Raw genomic sequence first — 26,445 nt, forward strand, 5'->3', positions numbered from 1 at the left:
TGACGGAATCAGCCGAGGTTTGCCGAATGGCGGGTGGTTACGTTCCCCATTACGGTAGAGTCTATTACTTAACCAGTCAAGCAGTTCGGGAAAATTAATTCCGGTATGGTTTCAGTTTTATATTATGTAGCTGAGTACATCGATCCCGAAGTTAGTTTAGCGGCGGGAGAAATAACGTTTGGCATGATTAGCAAGAACTGAAAATGAAACGGAAGTAGAAACGAAGAGGTCACAAAGAAAAATACACCGAAACATTGATGCTACACGTCGATGAGCTGTGTTATGTGCATTGTATAAGAAAAAAGAAGCGGACTGGCGGCCGGAGGGTGAGGTGTATTTTTATGGTTAGAAACCCCACTAGAAAACGTAGGCCTAGTATAATCAACATCTACCCCTCTCATTTTTCAATAAAGTTAGCACCCCACACTCTTACACAGCTCCTTATTTTCTTTAGAATTTAGTGAATTTATTCAAAAGTGTGTATATATATATTATAAATGTATAGAAGTTTGAAGACTTTCAGTGCGAGAGTAGGGGAATTATTTTGTCATTTTCGAACGTACAATGTCTTGTATATTTTTAATATGTTGACGGTGCAACCGTAAGGGTGAGCGCAGATACCTATATTCAGTTTTAATTTAGATCGGGCTCTTCAAAGTTATCAAACTGCACGAGACTTTTAGTACGTCTAGACTCTGACGTCATATAACGTCGCTTGTAAGTAGCATTACCAAAACAAAGTCTGAACAGGGCTTATTTTAATAAAGAAGTTTTAATCTACTATTTGTCTGCTATATATCCATCAAATCAACATGGGTGTATATTTTTTTGGGAACTTCTTGCTACCGCGAGAACGTTGTTTGTGGGGAGAAGCAATTCGCAAAGCATTATGGGACCACAGGTAACTGTGGAAAAAAATTCATTTGGATCAATTTGCAAAGTCAGAATTTTCTCTTCACCCAGGCATTGCTTTTAGAGCTCCCAGTGATGAGCGGCGCTTTGCGCTGCTCGCTGCGCTCGCTAATATCTATGCTTTTTCATATGTTAATTTAATATTATAACTGGAAAGGATTGACAGGGAATCAAACTTGGACTCCTGCATAGCTTGTAAGCTGCTCTAATCCACCCATGCCGACATCCCGGTCAGCACAATCCAAACCACTAAGTGTATCTGGTCACCAGCAATTGGACCTGCCTGAGCTTCTTGTATCTGATCACCAGCAATTGAACTTGCCTATCTGCCATTTTCATCTAGGTTTGTTAACGTCCAAGAAAGTATGAAGTGTACTTAAACTAAACTTATGATCTGGTATTTTCAATAAGATTTTATTTTAAATTGAATGAGGAAGTTATTGATATTTTGAAGTTATTTTGAGCAGCATATTTCAATCCATTTATTGTGAATAAAAAAGATTTCTTTTAGTTGGAAATGATGTAGTTTACTCAATGGTGTGTAGACTGTCAACATGTGAAACCTACATAGTCTCCTCTGTTAAAGATCACTAATGGTGGATAAACAATGAGTGATGCAGACTGTTCACCAAAAGGGAGTTTTGACACCTGTATGCCTATATTTCTACCAATCACCCTGTTATCTTTTTTTGTCATGTTCTTTGGACAGGTAAAATAACAAGGTAATTGTTGAAAATAATTTTAATATGTAATAAAAATAGAACATATATAAACTACATACACAGCATCAATACCCCTTCCTCCTTTGGCACAGGTGAGCTTTTTTGATCCAAATTTGTCCATTGCATGTGCAATCTAATTAAAATTAGATCCTTTGATCTGCTCACATATGATCCCTACACACTTTGTGTAGCGATCATATGTGAGCTGATCAAAGGATTTAATTTCAATTAGATTGTAGCATGTAGTCATTTACATCATTGATTTTTTGGTTAACTTTTCACAATTTCCTCTTCTTCTCTGAAACTAATTTTAACCAAATTTGGCACAGAGTATCCTTGTGTAAAGATTTAAATGAAGGATCATGCCCCCTTTCAAGTGGAAATAATTAAGAATAAGCAAAAACTTGAGTGTGGTCATTTAGGAATCTTGTTCAGAACAACATATATTCCAGTCAGGGAAGGACATGATAAAGTCAGTTTAGAACCTAGCTTACCCAGACTTAAAGTGACTTCCTTCAGTCAGTTTAGAACCTAACCCAGTCAGGCAGAAACCTAACCCACTTAGGCAGGAACGTGAAATAGTCAGTTCAGATCCAAATCAGTAATGCAGAAACAAAACCCACTCAGGCTAAAAATTGAATAAGTCAGTTTAGAACATTACCCAGTCAGGCAGAATCATAAAACTGTTAGTTAAGAACCTAACCCTGTCGGATAGAAACTTAACTCAGTCAGGCATGAACATAAAACAGTCATATTAGAACCTAACCCAGTCAGGTAGAAACATCAAACACTCAGTTTAAAACCTAACCCAGTCAGGAAGGTACATTACCTAGTCAGTAAGAAACATGAATTAGTCAGTTTAGAACCTAACGCAGTCGGAGCGTATCATAAAACATTCATTTTAGAACCTATCCCAGTCAGGAATGTAACCCAGTCAATCAGGGACATAAAACAGTCAGTTCACATCCTAACCCAGTTAGGTATAATCATAAAACAGTCAGTTCAGAAACATGAACAAGTCAATTTAGAACCTAGGCAGAATTGCGTAACATTCAGTTAAGAACCTAACCCAGTCAGGTAGAAACCTTACCCAGTCAGGTAGAAACCTAAGCCAGTCAGGTAGAAACATAAAACTGGCAGTTTAGAACCTAACCCAGTCAGGATTAAACATAACCCAGTCAGACAGAAACATGAACAAGTCTGTTTAGAACCTAATCCAGTCAGACAGAATCAGAAAACAGTCAGTTTAAAACCCAACCCAGTCAGGTAGAAACATAATCCTGTCAGAAACTGAAACAGTCAGTTCAGAACTTAACCCAGTTAGGTAGAAACATAATCCAGTCAGGCAGTAATATGTACAAGACAGTTTAGAACTTAACCCAGTCAGGCAGGGACATGAACAAGTCAGTTAAGAACCTAACCCAGTCAAGCTGAATCATGAAACTGTCAGTTTAGAACCAAACCCAGTCAGGCAGAAATATTACCCTGTCAGGCAGAATCATAAAACTATCAGTTTTGAACCCAACCCAGTCAGGAAGAAACCTATCCCAGTCAGACAGAAACATGAACAAGTCAATTTAGAACCTAACCCAGTCAGGCAGAATTGTATAACATTCAGTTAAGAACCTAACCCAGTCAGGTAGAAAAATAAACCAGTCAGGTAGAAACATAAATCTGGCAGTTTAGAACCTAACCCAGTCAGGATTAAACATAACCAGGTCAGACAGAAACATGAACAAGTCAGTTTAGAACCTAATCCAGTCAGGCAGAATCAGAAAAAGTCAGCTTAAAACCCAACTCAGTCAGGTATAAACATAAAACAGTCAGTTCAGATCTTAACCCAGTCAGGTGGAAACAAAACCCAGTCAGGCAGTAATATGAACAAGTCAGTTTAGAACTTAACCCAGTCAGGCAGGAACATGAACAAGTCAGTTAAAAACCTAACCCAGTCAGGCTGAATCATAAAACAGTCAGTTTAGAACCTAACCTAGTCAGGCAGGAACATAAGTCAGTTAAGAACCTAACCCCTAATCCCTAATCCTTGCCCTATGTGACTCCGGGTGCAACAAGGACTAGGTAGTAGTTAGGTAAGAACCTAACCCAGTGAGGTAGAATTGTAAAACAGTAAGCTTAAAACCTAACCCAGTCAAACAGGAACATAAAACTGTCAGTTTAGAACCTAACCTATTCAGGCAGAAACCTAACCCAGTCAGGTGGAAGCCTATCCCACTCGGGCAAGAACATGAACAAGTCAGTTTAAAACTAACCCAGTTAGGCAGAATCATGAAACAGTCGGTTCAGAACCTTATTCAGTGCGGCAAGATCATAAAACAGTCAGTTTAGAACCTAACCCAGTCAGGCAGAGTCATAAAACAGTCAGTTTAGAACCTAACCCTGTCAGGTAGAAACATAACCAAGTCAAGCAGGAACATGAACAAGTCAGTTTAGAACCCAACCCAGTCAGGCAAAATCATGAAGCAGTCACTTTAAAACCTAACCCATTCAAGTAGAAACCTAACCCAGTCAGGCAGGAAAATGAACAAGTCGGTTCAGAACCTAACCCAGTCAGGCAGAATCATGAAACAGTCATTTTAGAACGTTACCCAGTCAGGTAAAAACATAAAACAGTCAGTTTATAACCTATCCCAGTCAGGAAAAAACCTAACCCAGTCAGGCAGAAACATGAAAAAGTCAGATAAGAACCTAATGCAGTCAGGGAGAATCATGAAACAGTCAGTTTAGAACCTAACCCAGTCAGGCAGAGTCATGAAACAGTCAGTTCAGAACCTTACTCAGTGCGGCAGGATCAAAAAACCGTCAGTTTAAAACCTTGTCCAGTCAGGCAGAATCATAAAACAGTCAGTGTAGAACCTAATCCTGTCAGGTAGAAACCTAACCCAGTCAGGCAGGAAGATGAACAAGTCAGTTTAGAACCCAACCCAGTCAGGCAGAAACATAACCCAGTCAGAAACATAAAACAGTCAGTTCAGAACTTAACCAGTCAGGTAGAAAGATAACCCAGTCGGGCAGTAATATGAACAAGTCAGTTTAGAACTTAACCCAGTCGGGCAGGAATATGAACAAGTCAGTTAAGAACCTAAGCCAGTCAGACTGAATCATAAAACAGTCAGTTTAGAACCTAACCCAGATAGGCAGGAACATAAGTCAGTTAAGAACCTAACAAAGTCAGGTAGAATTGTGAAACAGTAAGCTTAAAATCTAACCCAGTCAGGAAGAAACCTAATTCAGTGTGCCAGGAACATAAAACTGTGAGTTCAGAACCTAACCCAGTCAGGTAGAAACCTAACCCAGTCAGGCAGGAATATAAAATATTCAGTTCAGAACCTAACCCAGAAACATAACCCAGTCAGGCAGTAATATGAACAAATCAGTTTAGAACTTAAGCCGGTCAGGCAGGAACATGAACAATTCAGTTAAGAAACCAAGCCAGTCAGGCTGAATCATAAAACAGTCAGTTAACAGGGCTCGACATTAACGCTTGTCAGCTTGCCCGGTACCAGTGAAAAAAAATTACGGACAAGTGAATATTGCTGGGCACTTGTCCGATTGGACAAGTGCATTTTAATGTAAAGGAGTCTCTAAATAATAATAAGAGCGATTGTGAAAGTTAATCGGTAGTTTCAAGACGGAAGCTGTACATATAAACCGGACTTTGATCCCGATAGGGATCGCTATTAATATTGAGTTCACATTGGATCGGGATCGAAGTTCACTAATTGCATACTACTGAGAAGGTATGGAACGTACGAACATAACGAAGTTTGGTTCACTTGTGGACATTTATGTTGTTGTCAGGACAGAAAGCCTAGATAAAATTTCGTTTTATGTGTTTGTTGTAAATATCAATAACATCACTAATCAACCAAGCACGTCATGTGTAATGGACTTTATTTTAGTTTTCAAGTTGACAGTATTAGATCTTTATTGAAAAATTTTCGGACAAGTGAAGTTGAAGTTCGGACAAGTAAATGTCTTGGTCACTTGTCCGAATGGACAAGTAGGAAAAAAAGTTAATGTCGAGCCCTGGTTAAGAACCTAACCCAGTCACATAGAGTTGTAAAACAGTAAGCTTAAAACCTTACCCAGTCAGGTAGAAACCTAACCCAGTCAGACAGGAACATGAACAAGTTAGTTCAAAACCTAACCCAGTCAGGTATAAACCTAACCCAGTCAGACAGGAACATGAACAAGTTAGTTCAAAACCTAACCCAGTCAGGTATAAACCTAACCCTGTCAGGCAGGAACATGAACAAGTCAGTTTAAAACCTAACCCAGTCAGGCAGAATCATAAAATAGCCAGTTTAGAACCCAAACAAGTCAGGTAGAAACTTAACCCACTCAGGCAGAATCATAAAACTATCAGTTTAGAACCTAACCCAGTCAGGAAGAAACTTAACCCAGCCAGGTGGAACCCTAACCCAGTCGGGCAAGAACATGAACAAGTCAGTTTAGAACCTGACCCATTCAGACAGAATCAGAAAACAGTCAGCTTAAAACCCAACCCTGTCAGGTAGAAACATAACCCAGTCAGAAACATAAAACAGTTGGTTCAGAACTTAACCCAGTCAGGTAGAAACATAACCCAGTCAGGCAGTAATATGAACAAGTCAGTTAAGAAATTAACCCAGTCAGGCAGGAACATAAACAAGTCAGTTAAGAACCTAACCCAGTCAGGCAGAATCGCCAAACTGTCAGTTTAGAACCTAACCCATTCAGGCAGGAACATTAAACAGTCAGTTTAGAACCTAACCCACTCAGGCAGAATCATAAAACGGTCAGTTTAGAACCTAACCCAGTCAGGCAGAAACTTAACCCAGCCAGGTGGAAACCTAACCCAGTCAGGCAAGAACATGAACAAGTCAGTTTAGAACCTGACCCAGTCAGACAGAATCAGAAAACAGTCAGCTTAAAACCCAACCCTGTCAGGTAGAAACATAACCCATTCAGAAGCATAAAACAGTCGGTTCAGAACTTAACCCAGTCAGGTAGAAACATAACCCAGTCAGGCAGTAATATGAACAAGTCAGTTAAGAAATTAACCCAGTCAGGCAGGAACATAAACAAGTCGGTTAAGAACCTAACCCAGTCAGGCAGAATCACGAAACTGTCAGTTTAGAACCTAACCCAGTCAGGCAGAAACATAAAACAGTCAGTTTAGAACCTAACCCAGTCGGGCAGAATCATGAAACAGTCAGTTTAGAACCTATCCACTCAGGTAGAAACCTTACCCACTCAGGCAGTCAGGCAGCAACCACTCAGGCAACCACACAGTAACCACTCAGGCAGAATCATAAAACAGTCAGTTTAGAACCTACCCAGTCAGATATAAACATAAAACAGTCGTTTTAGAACCTATCCCAGTCAGGAAAAAATGTAACCTAGTCAGGCAGAAACATGAACAAGTCAGTTCAGAACCTAACCCAGTCAGGCAGAATCATAAAACTGTCAGTTTAGAGCCTAACCCAGTCAGGTAGAAATCTAATCCAGTTAGACAGGAACATGAATAAGTCAGTTTAGAATCAAACCCACTCTAGTTAAAACCTAACCCAGTCAAGCTGGAACAAAACAAGTCAGTTTAGATCCAGACATTCTGAGTTTGAAATTTTGATGTTAAAGGGGGAGTTTCGATAAGGCCGCTCAGCGGCCCACTTTTTCTTAAAAATAAATTTCAATTTATTTTTTCAAAACTAGTTTAGAATTCAAGATAAATATGTTAACTTTTGTTATTTATATTTTAAAAGTTAATATGAGAAGAATTAACACTGTAGCTGATACATACTTAGATGTACACTCAGATTCGTTAACATTAGGCTCATGGGAAAATATAAGAGGGTGGCATTTATAAATCGATGTTTAGAATATGAAGTGCATGAGGGACACTCACCTAAATTTGTTCAGTAATTAGATATACTCTGCACACTAATTTCTTGAAATATGATGAGTGTCGCCTGTGCACTTCATATCCAAAAATTGAAAATTGCATAACATGCATATCTAAAAGTAGAAACTCCTGGTTTCTTGATCTGACTCTGTGTTAAAATACTAAGCCAAAAGTAGCATATTTTGTTGAATTAAAGAAGATTCTCGATTATACATGTATTAACAGTAGAAAACATTATCGTATCCTGTCTTCATTTTGATACTATTTTTGTCGCCAACATATAACGTTAACGCTAACGTCACATTTTTAGCTCACCTCCTCGAAGTTGGGGGAGCTTTTGTAATACCGTCAGCATCGGTGTTCCAGGTAAAAGTTTTTGAAGCAGATTTTTTTTCAAGTATATCTATGCCCTATATTAATCACAGTCACCTGATCTAGCATGTTTCCTTGTCACCAGTAAGGTTTCAAATGCTGGATTTTAGCCAAAGAATGTCCAGGTAAATGTTTTAAAAGCAGGTTTAAGTTTTTGGAGCAGAGCAGCTGTAAGCACTTGTTGATCAGACTTGCTTCATGATGCATCTACAGATGCACACTATTAGATTGCTTTAGATGCTGGATATGACCTACATTTCCTTAATGATAGAGCAGGTTAAAGATTTTGAAGTGTGTCTCATTCTTATGTGACTATAAGCCCTATCATAACCAAAATTGCACTGATGATGCAACTAGGCAACTAACACTACCAGACATGGTTCAGATGCTGGAACTTTCTTACATTTTCTGACTGACTGAACAAAAAAGTTTTAAAGCAAGTCCATTCCTTAACGTTATTTATCATGCATAGTTACAAGAAAGTCAAAAATACAAATATTTTTGACTTTCTTGTATAGAAATTCACGCTCCAACATGCTAGAGAAGTGCCCATGTATTTCCGTGTGATTGACATATAGGGAACGTGGATTGTTTTAAGTTTGGATGTCTAGGCGCATATGTCTGCCTGATTAAGGATTAAACACATATCTTTGGCATTTACACGTGTATTTCGAACTGCGCTTTGGTCTAGCAAATCATTTATAATGAATTCTAAAACTCTCTAAATGAGGAGTGACTAGAGTTGGTGAAGCAACTTAAGTATCTATGGAGAGCGGGGAAGCGATAGGAAATTAGTCCTGGCTGGGATTCTCTCAGTTATGCTGAAAACATAATGCAGGCAAATACTTCTAAGTTTCATTATGAAAAGGAAACACTCAATGTATTATAGATTTTTCCATCATTTGGCTATTCACATATTACGTATCATGATAAAATATTTTTGACTGTAATTAATATTATTCATATTATCAAATACATTGCAATATACTGAAGCCGGTAGGTGCTAGGTAAAAAAAAAATATATTATCTGGCCTGCCATTGAAATATCTGGCGGCTGCCAGAAAAAATTTAGTGGTTTGCCAATCAAGTTGTAGCACCCAATGATGTACCTTAATGCACTTGATTGACAGAGGTACACAGACCAGGTATTTTTAAAGGCGGTGCTTAAAATCTCTGCCTTTAATGACATCTACAACTTCTGTTTGTAGTCAAATCTGGGAGTTTCATGCCTTATTAGCAAGATTACATGTCTACACCGCAAGAAACTTACTTGCCTGCTTCTAGTTATTTATGTGTTGGCCGCCAAATAAGTTTCTGGTCGCTGCCAGTTATTTATGTTTTGGCCGCAGGAAAGCTATTTGGCAGATATATTTTTCTAGTGGCCGCCAAATAATTATGTGGTGGCTGCCAGATAAAATATTTTTCTTACCTTGCACCTACAACATACCGGCTTACATAGCAATATGATTCTTTTAAATAAACTTCTTATTCATGTATGTATATAAAGTTGCATTTATTTTTTAATCTTTTTAATTCAAAACATTTTATTTAAGGAGGCTGGGGGGTCAACAAATTAACCACAAATTAACCACCAGATTTAACTTTAATTTTTAGATATGATATCTTAAGCTGTCAACTATCATTTGGCAAAGAAAATTTCAAAAATTTTAGTTTTAAAATTTGATCATTTTCTATATCTTCATATGGAGCTCTTCTTCTAAAGGAGATCAATATAGTCTAAAAATGGCCACAACCCCCCAGCCTCTTTAATATCAATTATATGATATTAAGGTATATTTTTATAAAATATGTAGTTGTATAATCTCATTGATGAAAATGTATTGCATATCCCTGTATATGACGTTTTTACGTTTACCTATCTCATGTCCATATATCTTATCATTTGCATTTTTCGTATGGGAAAATGTTAAATATTGATTGTAAAGTTTACATATAAACTGTCGATTAATTATGATGTTAAAACTTTCTATATATGTTTACGTTTTATAAGATCAATTCATCCTCTTTTAAAGAAAAGTAACGTTTAACACACCAGAAAAATATCGCACCTTAAAAAAAAAAACATTCGCGTAAGGTAAATACCATTTTCCGTAAAAAAAATTGTTGAAATTGGTTAATTTATGTCTTTATTCATATTTACCCTATTTCATTTATTATTTTGACGATTTAAAAAATCCACTTTCCCCCTATAAAAATGTCTACTCCAAAAATATACGAAAGGGGGTATACTTAAATTTTCAATTATCACGTGACCGGAAAATGCGTCACATAAATTATTTTCATATTTTTTGGACGATAAGGAGTTTTTCTACAAAATATAAAAAATTTCAGAAAATTTTGTGAGGGGCCGAAAAACCGCCTTATCGAAACTCCCCCTTTGTTTTTATTATTGTTTGGTTGATGAAGTAATGTTCCTAGTTTCATATTTTACTTCACTGGAATTTTTGCAAATGAAAGAACAATTTTAAAAATGTGTTTGATAACCCCAAAAAACTGCACCAGATATACTCAAAGATTTTTATTGTATTTTATAATCATCTATACTTATTTTAAATTCTTTGTCATTGCAAGAAATCATTTGCAATTCTGTAAATGAGTATAATTTCTGAGAATTCAAATTACCATAGAAGCAGAATTTTTAGGGAGGATTCAATTTTGGCATTTTTAGTGAGGGAACTGAGATTGCTAAAATTGAATATTGCTAACAATTTGTTCTATTTTGGCTGTTATAGCTTTCTCTCTTGATATTACAAAATCACTTAAATTACTTCTTGCTAAAAATTTGGGGGTAAATTTCTAAATTGGCATCTCACTAAGATTTCCACTTATACAGTATTTTTTTGTTAAAAACAAGTACATGTATTTGGTGGTTTATTTTCTTAGAATATGGAAATGCTTTCATAATAGGCATATACATGTTCATATATCTCTTAAGAAGGTCATTATTTTTTTTCAGATCTGCTCTTTTGATGAAAACTGTGAAAAAAGATCCCATTTCATGAAATTCTAAGATGTTAAAATGTAGTACAACACCTAAAATGAAAATTTTGTGCATTTTTCCAGGTAAAACAAGTAGAAAGAAAAGGCTGGAGCAAAGATGAGAAAAGGTAGGTTAACATAGTTGTCATTTGATAAAATCAAAAGATGCTATTCAGTACCCACCCATCCCCTCCCCTTAAAGCAAATAGACTTAAAAGGGACAAAAGACTGTAATCACTTTGTTTGTATGTTTTGATATACATGTATGTCCTGAACATGTCTTTTAACTGATAAACTAATTTGACTGAGTTCAAAAACATTCCTGCATATTATCTGTATAAGAGATTTTAAAAATTGATGAACAGATCTGATTCAGACTTTTTGCTTAGACTGTACTTCCCATCTTTTGACAGCACCATATGCCAAGGGTTTGTAAGGAGAGTAGCAGATCAGAAACCTTTGACTAGAGAAGATGGTATTTGTTGTGACAAGACCTTTCTTTGAATACAAACACTTTTTGAACTCTTTACTTTAACCTTGTAGACCTCAACCTAAATTTGAAAAATCCAAACCTTTGTCTTGAACTGCCATAGGGGACAACAATGTTTCACAAACACATCTTGTTATTTCATATAAATATCATTTGCTTTCCTTTCAACTTAAAATTATGCAATAGTTTGTCATAATTACAGTGAATGGAGACAGATTCTGATGATGCCATCATTGGGAGGCAGGATGACTATAAGACACTAATTCCTCATCCATAAAGATTTCTACAAGTGGTTCATTTGGTAGGTTAGACTGGCATACCAACAAACTTAGATGGTGTGATAGAATCACTTTTTCCCCCAGAGAATACATTGTTTTACATTTCTTGGACACTCCTCAGCATAATAATCATATTTAAAGAAAACACTACCAATTCTACAATGTGGCAACAAATGTTCAAAAGGCAGTAAACTGAATATTTTTTGCTCACCTCAACAAAGTCGAGATGAGCTTTTGCTTTATAAGTGTGTTGACATCCCAGTAAAAGTTTTATGGGCAAGTTCATTCCCAAGTAACTTTAAGCGTAGAGCTTATAGTTACTTGGGAATGAACTTGCCCATAAAACTTTTACAAAGTACCAAAGTTTCAAGTAACTATAAGCTCTACCTGTACAAAAAGTTGCATGGATGATGCTTCTGACTTAAGTGGATGATAAGACATTTATTTTCAGGATGATTATTTTGGACATTCCCAAGAAACTATAATTCCTAACTAGACCAAACTTGTATGGTAAGGCATGTAGATTTGCACACTACTAGAACATTCAATTTATGATAGACATTGCCTTCACTCATAGATAATATTCTTCTGAGGAGAACTTTAAGAAAAGTGATTTTGATGTTATGCACTTATATTTTCAGAAATGAATACAGATTTCATTACAAGACGTGAGTATGTTCAAAGGAAACAGCCAATCAAAATGAACTTAGTCAGTTATAGTTGTATATATAACGAGACAATTTATTTTTATTTTTTCATTTTTGGCATCATATTTTAGGCCTACAGTATTAATTTTGGACTCGTGAGCTAAGAATATCATATCTTTAGCAGAATTGTCCCACTTAATTAAAGGGAACTTTTTTTTAGGTGTGCATGGTGCAACATCCTGGATGGTGTGTAGTATGTTTGTTAACATGTGAAGCCTACGTGTATTTCAGGGTAGATATGTTTACTGTTAATTACTGTCAGGGTGTATTTTTTCTGGTCTCAATTTTTAAGTCACCTGAGTCACTCAGGTGACCTATAGCTATCCGTTTTTGTCTGTCATCGTGCAATGTGTGTTAACATTTGAACATTTTTAGCTTCTTCTCTGAAACCGCTCAACCAATTTCAACCAAATTTGGCATATAGCATTCTATGGGTGAAGGGGAACAAAAATTTTGAATTTCATGGTCCCTGCCCCCCCTGGGGCCTAAGGGGTGGGGCTAAAACCACCAAAATTAATGCAATCTTTAAAAATCTTCTTCTTTATTCCTGGACATCAAGCAGTCAAACTGTTAGCATGATTGTAATAAGCATTGAGCCCTCTACCAAAATTGTGAAATTCATGACCCTAGGGTCAGGGGTTCTGGTGCTAGGGTGGGGCTTTATAGATCATATAGTGAAAGTGCATTATTTCTTTGAAAATCTTCTCCTCTGCTCCTGGATATTAAATAAACCAACTAAGTACATAGTTATGATGAGCAAGAGTGCCTCTTCCAAAATTGTGAATTTCATGGCCCAAGGGTCAGCGTTTCTGGTGTTAGGTTGGGGCTCTATTGATTATATAGTGAAAATGCATTAATTCTTTGAAAATCTTCTTCTCTGCTCCTGGATATAAAATAAACTAAATAAGTACATAGTTATGATGAGCAAGAGTGCCACTTCCAAACTTGTGAATTTCATGTTCCAAGGGTTAGGGGTTCTGGTGTTAGGGCAGGGCTCTATTGATTGTGTAGTGAAAATGCATTAATTCTTTGAAAATCTTTTTCTCTGCTCCTGGGTATTAAATAAAGTAACTAAGTACATAGTTATGATGAGCAAGAGTGCCTCTTCCAAAATTGTGAATTTCATGGCCCCAGGGTCAGGGGTTCTGGTGTTAGGGTTGGGCTCTATTGATTATATAGTGAAAATGCATTAATTCTTTGAAAATCTTCTTCTCTGCTCCTGGGTATTAAATAAAGTAACTAAGTATATAGTTATGATGAGCAAGAGTGCCTCTTCCAAAATTGTGAATTTCATGGCCCCAGGGTTAGGGGTTCTGGTGTTAGGGTGGGGCTATATTGATTATATAGTGAAAATGCATTAATTCTTTGAAAATCTTCTTCTCTGCTCCTGAGTATTAAATAAAGTATTTAAGAACATAGTTATGGTGAACATGGCTGCCTTTTTAGAAATTATGAATTTCATGGCCCCAGGGTTAGGGGTTCTGGTGTTAGGGCGGGGCTCTATTGATTATATAGTAAAATTGCATTAGTTCTTTGAAAATCTTCTCTGCTCTTGGATTTTAAATAAACTAACTTGGTGCATAGTTATGACAAGCATGGTTGCCTTTTCCAGAATTGTGAATTTCATGGCCCCTGGATCAGGGGTTCTAGTGTAAGGGTGGGGCTCTATTGATTAGATAGGGAAAATGCATAAATTTTTTCAAAATTTTCTTCTCTACTCCTGGGTATTTTTCAAACAAAGGAAGTGCATGGTTATAAGGAAGAATGCCTCTTCCAAAATTGTGAAATTCATGGCCCCAGGTAGACTTGGAAATAATAGATGAATAAAATTGAGACAAAAATAACTTATCCTTTTTAATTGTTCTTCAAAGGCCAAGAGAGGCCAATGTGAGAAGTAAAAATATGGGATTAAAAAATAGACAGTTTGTTGATATTCTGCATGGTAATAGTGATGAATGGGGGACAGATAGATACTAGACCAATTATTTTGTTGATGCAAATCATACTATTTTCTTGCTTTTGGGCAACAGAGCTTCATTTATCAGTTTATGGATCCTCTAAATTGTTGTATTGTACTCAGGTGACCGTTAAGGCCCTTGGGCCTCTTGTTTGTTTAAGCATTAATCTTTATTTTCTCTTTCATTGATTATCTGCTTAGAGTCTTAGTTAATTAATTAATTTAATTGAAGCTATATAGTAACATGTAGTGAAATTATTTCATTGTGTCGGACCTAAAGAGTAACAGGTAACTCTCATTTTGACTACAATTTCTCTGATTTCAGGAGTTGTCTCCCATGTTTAAGATCAGTAATGGCGGATATTCAATGCAGTATGCTGTCTGGTCATCAACAGAGAGTTTTGACACCCGTATTTCTACCAATCACCTCTGTAACCTTTGTTGTGTTCATCAGATAGGTAAGAAAAACAAGATAATTAATTAAAATAATTTTAATAAGATAAAATTAAAACATTTTTACATGTATCGACTCCCTCATATAAGAAAATGTCACATTTTACTCATACAATTATACATCATTTACATTTCCACATTTTCCCCATTTACACAGTTGAATAGAATCAGTGCATAATAAAACATAACAACAATTATTATATAGTCTATAAATTTACAAATTATTTATTAATTACAAAATTCATACATTTAAATTAAATACACAGCATCAATGCCCCCCACTCCCCTCCCTCCCCCCTCCCTTTTCACACAACTTCCTTTTTAATATTGAATCTGTTACTGATTTACTGTAAGTGTCTTTAGATTTTTAGCTCACCTCAAAGAAGTTGGGGGAGCTTATGTGATACCTCCGGCGTCCCAGGTTATACCGTATTTGGCTGAATATAATACGCACTTTTTTCCCAAAATAATTTTCTGTGAGAAAGGGGTGCGTATTTTACACCACAATGGGATTTTGATAGGTTTTTCTTTCATGTGAAACACGGCTATCATACGCACATACCGTAGTATTACCTAGAGACTTGTGCAATTTCTTGCTGTTTATTGCCGTATTTAAAACTTCGGAAAGTTATTGTTGGAATGTAGACTTGTTAAAAATGTTATATTTATAACCTTTTGATAGTTAAATTAAATTTAAAAGCAAGTTAAAATTAATTTGAGCTGCAAGTTCATCGTCTCCGTGTAGGCCGCCATTAACGATGTTATTTATAGATGTTCACACATTCCTTTGCCACGTGCTTCCATAATCATAGTACACATGTACCTATAGCTAATCAGTCAGACACTCGGTCAAAAAAGTAATGTCATTTTTTAATGAAATACAATAAAATAAAATTTATTTTAGGTTTTAAATAACTCTGTGAAAATTCATTTCAAAACACCCCTCTATACGTCCCAATGAATGGAAGCCAATGTTGTGAACACATGCGCTTGTCAATTGATAATTACCCCTCAACACCCCTCCAGGCAATTAAATTGTTAACCGACTCCAAAGCATTGTTTTTACAGTTAGAGCACTGATTATTTACTGCCCTTATTAATGGCTTTGATTATTTTCTTTGTTAAAAAATCGGGGGTTGGTTTATGATCTTTCGTATGTATAAGCGTGTGTTGATTACGACACATTAAACAGTTAAACTCTTGTTAAATGTAATTTTACTTTATCTTATACCGGCCTCGTGTTAAAATGATTGAGAGTTAAAAAAGGAAATATGAAGTATGTTGAAACTTAAGTGTTATCATTTACTTGTGCTCTGTAGAAAATAAGATATCCACGAAGATTACCTCGATGTATGAAGACATATATCCCCCCGTTGTACATCATTTTTCACAGCTTTGGAGGTGTGTTGATAACTACACTTTATACGCTTGTTAAATTTTGATTTTATTTTTATAACATAAGCCATTTATTTAATTAATTAATTTCAAGTTCAAAAGGGGAAAAACATAGTCTATGAATACTTTGATATTGCAATATCGCTTGCCCTGTTAAATTTACATAATTTTCAACATGATTATCTTTAACTAAAAATAAATATGACATCTGTTAAACTTGCAACAATATCTCGTGCTTTGTTGAAATAAAATTATTTCCACAAAGAATAGTTAGAATACGGCGACGTATAATTTCAATATCACCGTTTGCTAAAAAAAATTAATAATAAACTCTGTTAATACTTTAATGCAACATTATCTCGTGCTTTGTTAAAATAAATAATTTCCTCCAGATTGCCGCGATATGGAAAGTCAAGATTAAAAAATAAAAACGCATTTGAATAGAATATCGTGTTCTGTAAAATTTCGACACTTTATCTCCGCGCCGATTTTCATAGCAAATTACCGCGATTTTCAAAAATTCAGAACACCGCTTGGTAAAATTTTTTGCTGCGTATAATACAACCGAACTGCGTTTTTTCCCCCAGTTTCAGGCTCAAAAAGGGGGGTGCGTATTTTACACCAATGCGTATTATATTCGGCCAAATACGGTAGTTTTTGCAGCAGTTTTCTTTTTCAGCACTTCTATGCCTTACATAAATCAGAGTTGCATGGAAGATGTTTATAGTGTGTTTCTTTGTACCAGTCAAGGTTTCAGATGCTGCAATTTCAGCTAAAAGATGACCAGGTTAATGTTTTTAAAGCAGGTTGAAGATTTTGGAGCAGGTTCAAGTTTTTGGGGCAGGTCTCATTTCCAAGTAACTATAAGCCCTATCGTGACCAAACTTGCATGGATGATACATCTTAGGATGCTAACTACCACCCTTCTTTAGATGCTGGATCTGACCTACATTTTCCAGATGAGTGACCAGGTTAAAGTTTATAGAACAGGTTCATTCTAAAGTAACTATAGACCCATGTTGACCAGACTTGCATGGATGATACATCTAAGGATGCACACTACCAGGCTAGCTTCGGATACTGGATCTGACCTACGTTTTCCAGATGGGTGACCAGGTTAAAGTTTTTGGAGCAGGATCATTCTAAAGTAACTATTTGCTGTACCTTGACCCGACTTGTATGGATGATACATCTAAGGATGCACACTACTGGACTTGCTTCAGATGCTTGATTTGATCTACATATTCCAGATGAGTGACCAGGTTAAAGTTTTTGGTTCAGGTCCATTACCAAGAATCTATAAGGCCTTTCTGAACCGAACTTGCAAGGATGATGCATCAAGGGATGAACATTCTCAAACTTGCTTCAGATGCTGGATTTCTGGATAATTGGCAAGTTAAAAGTTCTTAGATTAGTCCATTCCCAAGTAACTGTAAAGCCCTATCAGAACAAAATTGCATAAATGTTGCATCTAGGGATGCACACTACTAGGTTATTTGTTTAGTGTGGGACTTTGCCTTACACAAACATTCATTGAGTTGAGTTATGTAATCTTTGATTACCTATGTTTTATTGTAGAGCTGATATCTTTTAGATCTACAGTATTTTCTTTGAGATATATACTGTACATGCATTTTAACAGTTTTGGATTTTTCGCAGTTTTGGATTTCTTCTGTTGTCTTTGAGAGTCAAAGAAATGATGCAAGTCTTTAAGGTTTTCAATGACATGTCCTTGTTTTTCAGATTCACCAGATGCAGCTGCTCCATCTCCATCACTGGTGAAATGGGAAATGACTAGTGGACGGTCATCACTTTGTAACTCACCATTTTGCAGCCCATCTCTTCTCATCTTCAGTGGTGGCCTCTGGAGGAATGGTTGCAGTGCAGTCTTCGTGTCTTAGGCAGATAACTTCCTTTCCTTTGCTTCTCAGGTGTCTGCCTTTCTTGCATAGTTTATTCCCACACAACACTGCTACAACATTTTTCCTCTGAGTAACATTTTCACTTGTGGTACAAGTCACATTGGTGGCAGCTTGGAATGGGGTTTTTCCAATGGCACTGAAGGTGGCATTATTATATCTGGCATGTCCTTCCGCTCTGATGTGGTATCAGGAAGTCCACAATTTTCATTAAGTTCTTGAATGTTCTGCCTTATTTTTTTCAGGGCGGGGTCACAACAGGGGAACAATTTTTACATAGGTATATATAGAAAAACTCATTAACGAATATTCATCTTAAGCACAGCTTAGCCATGGGGCCACAACAGGGAATCAAATTTATAAATAGAAATATATAGGAAATATCTTTAAAAATCTTCTCAAGAACAGCAAACTAATGATCAGTCATAATTATATTGAATTATCCTCAGGTTGTGTAGGTTGAAGTGTGCTCAAATCATGACCACGGGGTGTAGAGTGGGGCAGAAGTGGGGGAAGCATCCTCAGGTAGTGTAGATTGAAGTTTGTTCAATTCATGATCTCCTGGGGTAGGATGGGACCACAAAAAATGATCAAAGTTTTAAGGAAGAGGGATCTAATTCAATTACCTCCTGAATTAATTATTTCACACTAACATCTCTATTTAGCATTAACTCATATCAGCTGGAGGCTCAAGTGAGCTCTTTCTGATCAAAATTTGTGCATTTGTCCATCTCCTTTATAATTTTTCACATTTTCACCTTCTTTTCTAGAACCACTGTGTCAATTTCAAACAAACTTTGTACAAAGCATGCTTTGGTAAAGGAAATTCATTCTGACGAAGGACCACATCTCTTCCCAGCAGAGATAATTAAGAAACAGTAAAAATTTGGTATGATCGTTCAAATGTTCTTAAGAACCACTAGGCTTGAAAATACGAAACCCAAGTAAAAGCTTCCTGACATAGAATAAATTAAGTTTTATACAATTCATGTCCCTGGGAGTATGGTGGGGCAAGTGCGGGCAATCAGAGTTTTACATGGGAATACATAGGGAAAATCTTATTTTGTATTAAGAACAGCAAAGGCATGATTAGTCATATTGACAATAAAGCACCCACAACAACTTTTTTAGATTCAAGTTTTTCAAAGCATGATGCCTGGGGGTAGGGTGGGGACACAGTAGAGGATGAAAGTATTACCTACAAATATATAGGAAAAATCTGTATAAATCTTCTCAAGCAAAGTCATGATTAGTCATGATTACATGGAAGCATCCTCGGGTGTGTAATTTCAAGTTTGTTAATCATGACTCTTGGGAAAAGGGTGGGGCTACAATATGATATCAAATTTTAAGTAGGAATATGTACAGGAAAAAGAATCTGTTGATGAAGAAGGGTTGTATTCCTCAGATGAGCATTGTGGCTCATGGGCCTCTTGTTTTATATTGTACTGATTATATGTAGCTATAGTGCATAAAAGGTCATGTTTACAATCAAGAAGCCTATCATGCAACTAAAGGAGTTTATATTAGGATTAGACAAAAGAGTAGATCTATTCAAATTTGTTCAAACTGTGGTCCCAGAATTTAGGATCAGGAAAGATTTGACACAGGAATACATATATATAGGAAAAATACTTATAAATCTTTTTTTTTCTAAAGAGCAGCTTGGCTTTGTTAAGGAAGTCTAATAAGCAAGAATCCTCAAGTAGTGCAGTTTCAAATTTATGCAAATCATGACCCCCATATAGGATAAGACCACATTAGGAGACAAGTTATGTACAAAGAAATATATTTTTTGGTCACCTGAGTCACTTTTCTGTGGATGTGTGTCATTTGTTGGTCATAAACTATAGGTCTTTTTTTAAGCTTTTTCTCTTGAACCTTTGAACCAATTTCAACTAATTTTGGAATAGCATTAATAAGTGAAGGGGTACACAAATTTTGAATTTCATGGTCACTCCCCCCCTCCCCCTGGGGACTGAGGGGTGGAGTTTAAACCATCAAAATTAGTGCAATCTTTCAAAATCTTCATCATAACTCCTGGACATCTAGCAGTCAAACTGTTGGCATGATTGTAATAAGCACTGAGCCCTTACCAAAACTTTGAAATTCATGAAGGAGGGTTAGGGATTCTGGAGTTAGGGCAGAGCTCTAATGATCATATAATGAAAATGGATAAATTCTTTTTAAAAACCTTCTCCTCTCTGTATAACTTATCAGGTAAACTAGGTGCATGGTTCTAATAAGCAAGGGCACCTCTACTTAAATTGTAAAATTTTTGGCCCCAGGCCCTGGGGATCTGGTGTTAGGGTGGGGCTTTATTGATGCTTGTGTGCCGGTATGTTTTTCTTTGAAAATCTTCTTTGCTCCTGGGTATTAAGCAGAAATCTAAGTATAAGTGGCTCCAAAGTCAGGGGTTCTGGTGTCAGGGTGAGGTTTTACTGGGTATTTAGCAAATGAATTTAGTGATTGATGAGCAAGAAACTTCTTTTAAAATTGTTAAATGTGGTGCTCCAAGGTCAATGGTTCTGGTGTTTTGGGGGCCTATTGAAGTATATATATATGCAGTATATCTTTGGAAATTTTCATTTCTGCACCTGGATATTGAGCTAACCAAAAATAAAAGCATAGTTATGATGAGCAAAGGTGCCTCTTTCAAAATGGTGAATTTCATGGCCCAATCTAGGTCAGAGTGTTTAGGTGTTTTTTAGATAAGATAGTGAAATGCATAAATTTTCTAAATATCTTCTTCTTTACCTAGTGGTATTAAGCAGACAAATGAATGGTATGGTTATGATGAGCAAGGATACCTCTTTTAAAGTTATGAAAATAATAGCCCCCTGAGTCAGGTCTTTTGGTGTTTATGTGGGGCTGTGTGGAATCTGAACATCGTTATTTCTTTGAAAATCTCCATCTATGCTCCTGGGCAACTAGGAGACAAAAAGAGTACAAAGTTGTGTTGAGCAAGGGCATTTTTAACAAATGTTTTAAATTTTGGAACACTTGGTCAAGTGTCCGGGTTTGGGGCAGGGCTTGAACTGGGCTTCATTAATTTATATTCTACTGAGAGAAATTATTCCCCTCTGCTATTCACCTATGATAATATATCATTGTAAATGATGTAATTGAAATTGAATGAGATACTTATACAAGAAATATGTCATAGAATATAATACAAAAAGTCATTTCTTAGTTTTTAGCTCAACTCAACGAAATTGGGGAACCTTATGTGATACCCTCAGCATTGGTGTTGGTGTCCCAGGTTAAAGTTTTTGGAGCAGAGTTCTTTTTAACTATGAAAATGAAGAACTGGAGAGGATCTTGATTGATTTTTCTTGGTAAGTTTGGAAGTTTATTCCTTCTGATACATTTATGCAGTAGATGTCCTGTCCTGTTCTATTTAAGAACATCCAAGAAAATTATAGAAGTTCAGGACTTTTCCTTACATATACTTCTTAGCTCACCTGACCTGAAAGCTCAAGTGAGCTTTTCCGATCACATTTTATCTGTAGTCTGTCTGTCTTCTGTCCGTAAACTTTTCACGTTTTCGACTTCTCTTCCAGAACCATTGGGCCAATTTCAACCAAACTTGCCATTAAGCATCCTAGGGTAAAGGGGATTCAAGTTTGATCAAATGAAGGGCCATGTCCTCTTTCAAGGGAAGATATTTCAGAAAAATTGAAAATGTGGTGGCATCTTTAAAATTCTTCTTCTCAAGAACCACTTGACCAAAAAAGTTCAAACTTATAGGTAACTTTCTTTACATAGTTTATATTCAAGTTTGTTCAAATGATAATCCCCGGGGGTAGAATGAATCTTTAAAAATAACCGGTATTCTTTTCAAGAACATTAAAGCCATTATCAGTCATATTGATTTGGAAGCATCCTCAGGTAGTGTAGATTCAAGTTTGTTCAAATGATAACCCCTGGGGTTAGGCCAGGGTTGGGCCACAATGGGGAATCAAATACTATTCAATACTGAACTGATTTGTGCTTTTTCTTAGCCAATGTGCTCAGATGAGCAATGTGGCCCATGGGTCTCTTGTATTTGGTATCAAAGGAAAGCAGACACAAATATATATATATATATATATATATATATATATATATATATATATATATATATATATATATATATATATATATATACATAAATGTAAATACAAGTTTGTTAATTTTTAATTGTTAATTTGTTAAACCCCAAAGCTGTTTTTATCGCTTTTTATGAATGTATGTAAACATGGAGACATGGAGTCCAACAGAAATGATTTTTGGTACTAAATTTATTTATTAAATTAACACAAATGACGCAATTAATACATCAAAATTACAGATAGTTTACAGTTCTTGTTTAGGATCTATTTCATCAATGCAAAAGGAGGACAATCTGTTATGCAGATTTGTGATGATTAGACTAGCGAAAGAGAAGGAACGGATGTTGTTTGGATTGCTAGTCTAATATTTTTTCATATGTTGGTTGTTTCCCCCGTATACACTAAACTTGCTATGGAAACTGACTTTAAACATTTTTTTAAATCTTTACTTATTTTGAAGTGGGTAGGGGCATTTCTATGCATGTCCGATTTCGCTGCCGTATATTAACTAAATTATGTAAAAATGATTTGAAGATAATAGACCATATTAAACAATGTTCACTGAAAAACAATCATGGAAGCCATAAAAAAATTAAGGATCACAATAGGTGAGAACAGCTGTGTACCAGGTGATTGGTCACTAATTACTGTATATACACAGCCATAGGCTATATTGGGTGTTTACATGTGTAGATGATGACACGCTAATTACCCATATGCATATTTAAGTTATTTTTTGATAAGTTTTTGAAAAAATATGTCCATTGAAATAAGAAAAAATACATATCCGAGTAACCGAGTACCATTTTTAGTATTCGATATTCGGACGTTCGATCGAGTACCCAGTTAACAGGGTACTCGTTGACATCCCTAATATATATATATATATATATATATATATATATATATATATATATATATATATATATATATATATATATATATAGAATATTATTATATTGAAATTTTTTCTTTTTTTCAGAATGAGACACAAGTGCCTTCCATTTGTGATACTAAAGGAAGCTGTTACAAATTTAGTTTGCCACAGTGCTGGCCTGACATATGAGGACAGGAATAAAAGATGTTTTAAAATAGAAATGTCTATAATTTAACTTATAAGTATGATTAACTAAGATCACAAACAACAAATCAGTTGCATTGCAAATGTACATATAGCATGTTTGCACTTACGAGGGAATATTCACTCCCTTTCAGTGAAAGTGTTGGCATGCAGGTCAATTATTGTCACCAAATCATCTGTCATATTCTCTGCATGCAGCTGTAGAATTTGATCAGAAAGATTAGCTACACTATTCTATGTATAAGTCTTATGTATAAATCTAAGACATTTTGGTTTCTAGTCACCAGTCTATATTTATAATCATTGTAGTGTAAAAAAATTCTGGTCCATAAGTCGATTGAGACTTTATGTTTTAGTGAAATGTTTTGTTTATTTATTGCCAACTCGCTGTAAATCAAATGTAGTTAAAAATTTCAGCACTTTCATTGTGTTTATGCAATTTATTGTTCTTCAATGTCAGTGACATGTATATCATTTTATGATGCACAATCAGTATTATTGTACTAGATTTATACTTGTCTCTTATTGATCTGCATTTTTTGGGGCTAATTAATGTTTAAATCCTACTGTGAACGTCTTCTTTTCACTTGGTGCCAGTGCTTGAAAGAAACCAGCCTGTCAATAATTTTTAAGAAGATGCTGAGATTAGCTTTACATCGTAAAACAAACTGAACACTGTATATAGTATAGCATATCATTGTTAAAGATGTATGTGTGCATGTGTGTTGTATTGTAGATATAATTCTTGTATTACATCATGTATATTTCATAGAAGATTTTGTTAGAAGCTCTGTTTTCATAATTTAATTATTTTCATGTACATAAAGACTTTGATCGTTTGTTTGTTGTTTAACGTCCCTCTTGAGAATTTTTCACTGATATGGAGACGCCACCACTTGCTGGTGGAGAGCTGCAAATTTTGACCTATACTCGGCACTCGGTGCCATTGAGCAGTGAGGGATCTTTTTTGTGTCAGCACCTACTGTATCACAGGACCTTGGTTTATACAGTCTCATCCGAAGGACTGGTATTCACGTCCCACAGTGGGATTCGAACCCATGACGTAAGGATCAACTCCTTACTTTGTGACTCTAGAGCGGACGCTCTTACTACTGTGCCACATGGGCAACTTTGTTCAAGGAAATTGGCTGAAGCATTTAACACAAAATTCTACTGATTTTAGGCCTATATAATCCATTCTAATGAAAGATCTAGAAGTGTACACAGAGAACATTGTACTGTAGATTTTATTATTATACCTCTACTGTTATTACTCTATATAAAATTAATACCATAAAACTGTCTATTTCCCTGAGAAGATACTATTTCCCTCATCTGAGGACTACTCCCTGAAAAATTGGAGCTACTCCCTGGGACTACTCCCTCATGAATATTAATAATTTTAACCAATTAAAATGAACAGTGGGCGGAGCATTCAAGGAATCTCGAGTCTGTGACGTAATGTTATTAGCAATGTAAGTATGACGTCAAAACATTTCGACATGCGATGTCAAAATCATACTGAAATATTCTAGCAAAATGAAGGCAACAATAATCCTTCGAAGTGTCAGTGAAATTATTTTATATTTTTTTTAATAATTCTATTTTCCTCGGTATTGATGCATTAGTTATCTTACAATATTTTTGATCATATGCAATTGTGATTATTTAAATACCTCTGTATTGTTTTTAAAAATGTCTGAGTCTCTAGTTTAATAAATCTCCCATGATTGTTTCTGTATAATAAAACAGTGATTGAATGGGTACTTGGGAAATATCAAATTTATGGTTCCCCTCGGTAGGAAACTGTTTCCCTCGGCGGCTTCTCTGCCTCGGGAAATAGTTTCCTCCCTTGGGGAACCATAAATTTGCTATTTCCCTCATACCCATTCCATAACTGTAAAATATTATGTTGTTTATTATTTGAAGAATTTGATGTAACCTCAGTCACATTACTACATGTTTGTTAGATTGTATTTTGCTTCATTAAGAACCTGACTGGGGGATTAAGGGATCTCTAAGTACAGTTGAACTTCAGTATTTTGAACACTGATATCTCAAATACCATGGATAATTCAAAGTGATTTGGAAGTTTCAGTCACTTTTTTGTATTTATATTTCATCATTGGTCTCTCAATTCCTCCAAGTTTCTTCTCAGTTCCGTTGAGTCCGAGGTATCAAAGTTTGACTGTAATTTCATTGTTTTAGGCCTTTATAATTCACTTGATGAATGATGTAGTAATGTACACAGAGAATACAAAACGGATTGAAAGCAATAAAGTTATGAACTTCTGTAGATTTTCTTGTGTTCATTTTCAGTTCAAATTAAAGAAAGAGGTGGTGATTTAAAAAAAGAAAAACTTCCTTTTTATACACACGAATTGTGATTATAAAGTGAAATATAAAATACAAATATACTGAGTGGATTGGACAACAGAGTAAGTCTATAATTGCACTATCCTTAAATGGTGAAAATTGAACTTTGAGAAATCAACACCTCAAGAATGATATGGGAGAATTTAAGAATAAAGATGTAGAAAGCACAGAAAACATGTTCAATGTATTTAGCTTTACAGAGTTTACCTGAACAGACATCTCTTTCATGTCATTATGATGGACTTGGGCACAACAGAAATGACATCTGTGTGCCTCTGCCACTTCAAGAAAAATAATTACCAAAGATATTCGATGTCAGTTGCACTGGTCAATGCATTACAAAGTAAAATAAACATAAATGCACCCTCAATAAAACAAAAAATACATGCACTACACCCAACAGTGACCAGGTTAAATTAGGTGTGGGTTCCAGTGCTGACATAGGAAACAAGAAAAATAATATGGCTTAATTAAGCCTGTTTAAGAGTTGTGTTCAGCTTTAACAAGACCAATTGTTGCATATAAAGAACCAGTTGTTTATTCAATGATATACTAGTATTTTGATATTTATACTCCAGACACTACTTATCTGATTGGGTTAGGTTTCCGCCTGACTGGGTTAGGTTCTAAATTGACTGTTTTAATTCTGCCTGAGTGGTTAGGTTCTAAACTGACTGTTTTATGACTCTGCCTGAGTGGGTTTGGTTTCTGCCTGACTGGGTTAGGTTCTAAACTGACTGTTTTATGATTCTGCCTGAGTGGTTAGGTTCTAAACTGACTGTTTTAT

At 35.6% G+C, this 26,445-nt stretch overlaps 2 long non-coding RNA genes across 5 annotated transcripts; both read left to right on the forward strand.

Moving 5' to 3' along the window:
• Positions 1–60: 60 nt before the first annotated feature.
• On the forward strand, positions 61–1,596 carry LOC133178573 (uncharacterized). Of its 2 annotated transcripts, none has more exons than XR_009719996.1 (3): positions 61–326; positions 1,070–1,255; positions 1,424–1,596. It is a non-coding gene; the product is annotated as an uncharacterized LOC133178573 (long non-coding RNA). The 2 variants fall into 2 exon arrangements; XR_009719997.1 differs by having other exon boundaries at positions 1,079–1,255.
• Positions 1,597–1,599: 3 nt separating this feature from the next.
• On the forward strand, positions 1,600–25,578 carry LOC133178572 (uncharacterized). Of its 3 annotated transcripts, XR_009719995.1 has the most exons (11): positions 1,601–1,634; positions 10,993–11,036; positions 11,322–11,383; positions 11,601–11,699; positions 12,128–12,186; positions 12,318–12,344; positions 12,544–12,615; positions 14,666–14,798; positions 17,932–18,119; positions 21,301–21,445; positions 23,184–25,578. It is a non-coding gene; the product is annotated as an uncharacterized LOC133178572 (long non-coding RNA). The 3 variants fall into 3 exon arrangements; XR_009719993.1 differs by lacking the exon at positions 12,128–12,186; XR_009719994.1 differs by lacking the exons at positions 11,322–11,383; positions 12,128–12,186 and having other exon boundaries at positions 1,600–1,634.
• Positions 25,579–26,445: the final 867 nt, after the last annotated feature.

Source organism: Saccostrea echinata, unplaced genomic scaffold (genome assembly GCF_033153115.1).
Source record: "Saccostrea echinata isolate AGI-Se365-2 ecotype Australia unplaced genomic scaffold, CSIRO_AGI_Sech_v1 ptg000003l, whole genome shotgun sequence".
Lineage (NCBI taxonomy): Eukaryota > Metazoa > Mollusca > Bivalvia > Ostreida > Ostreidae > Saccostrea > Saccostrea echinata.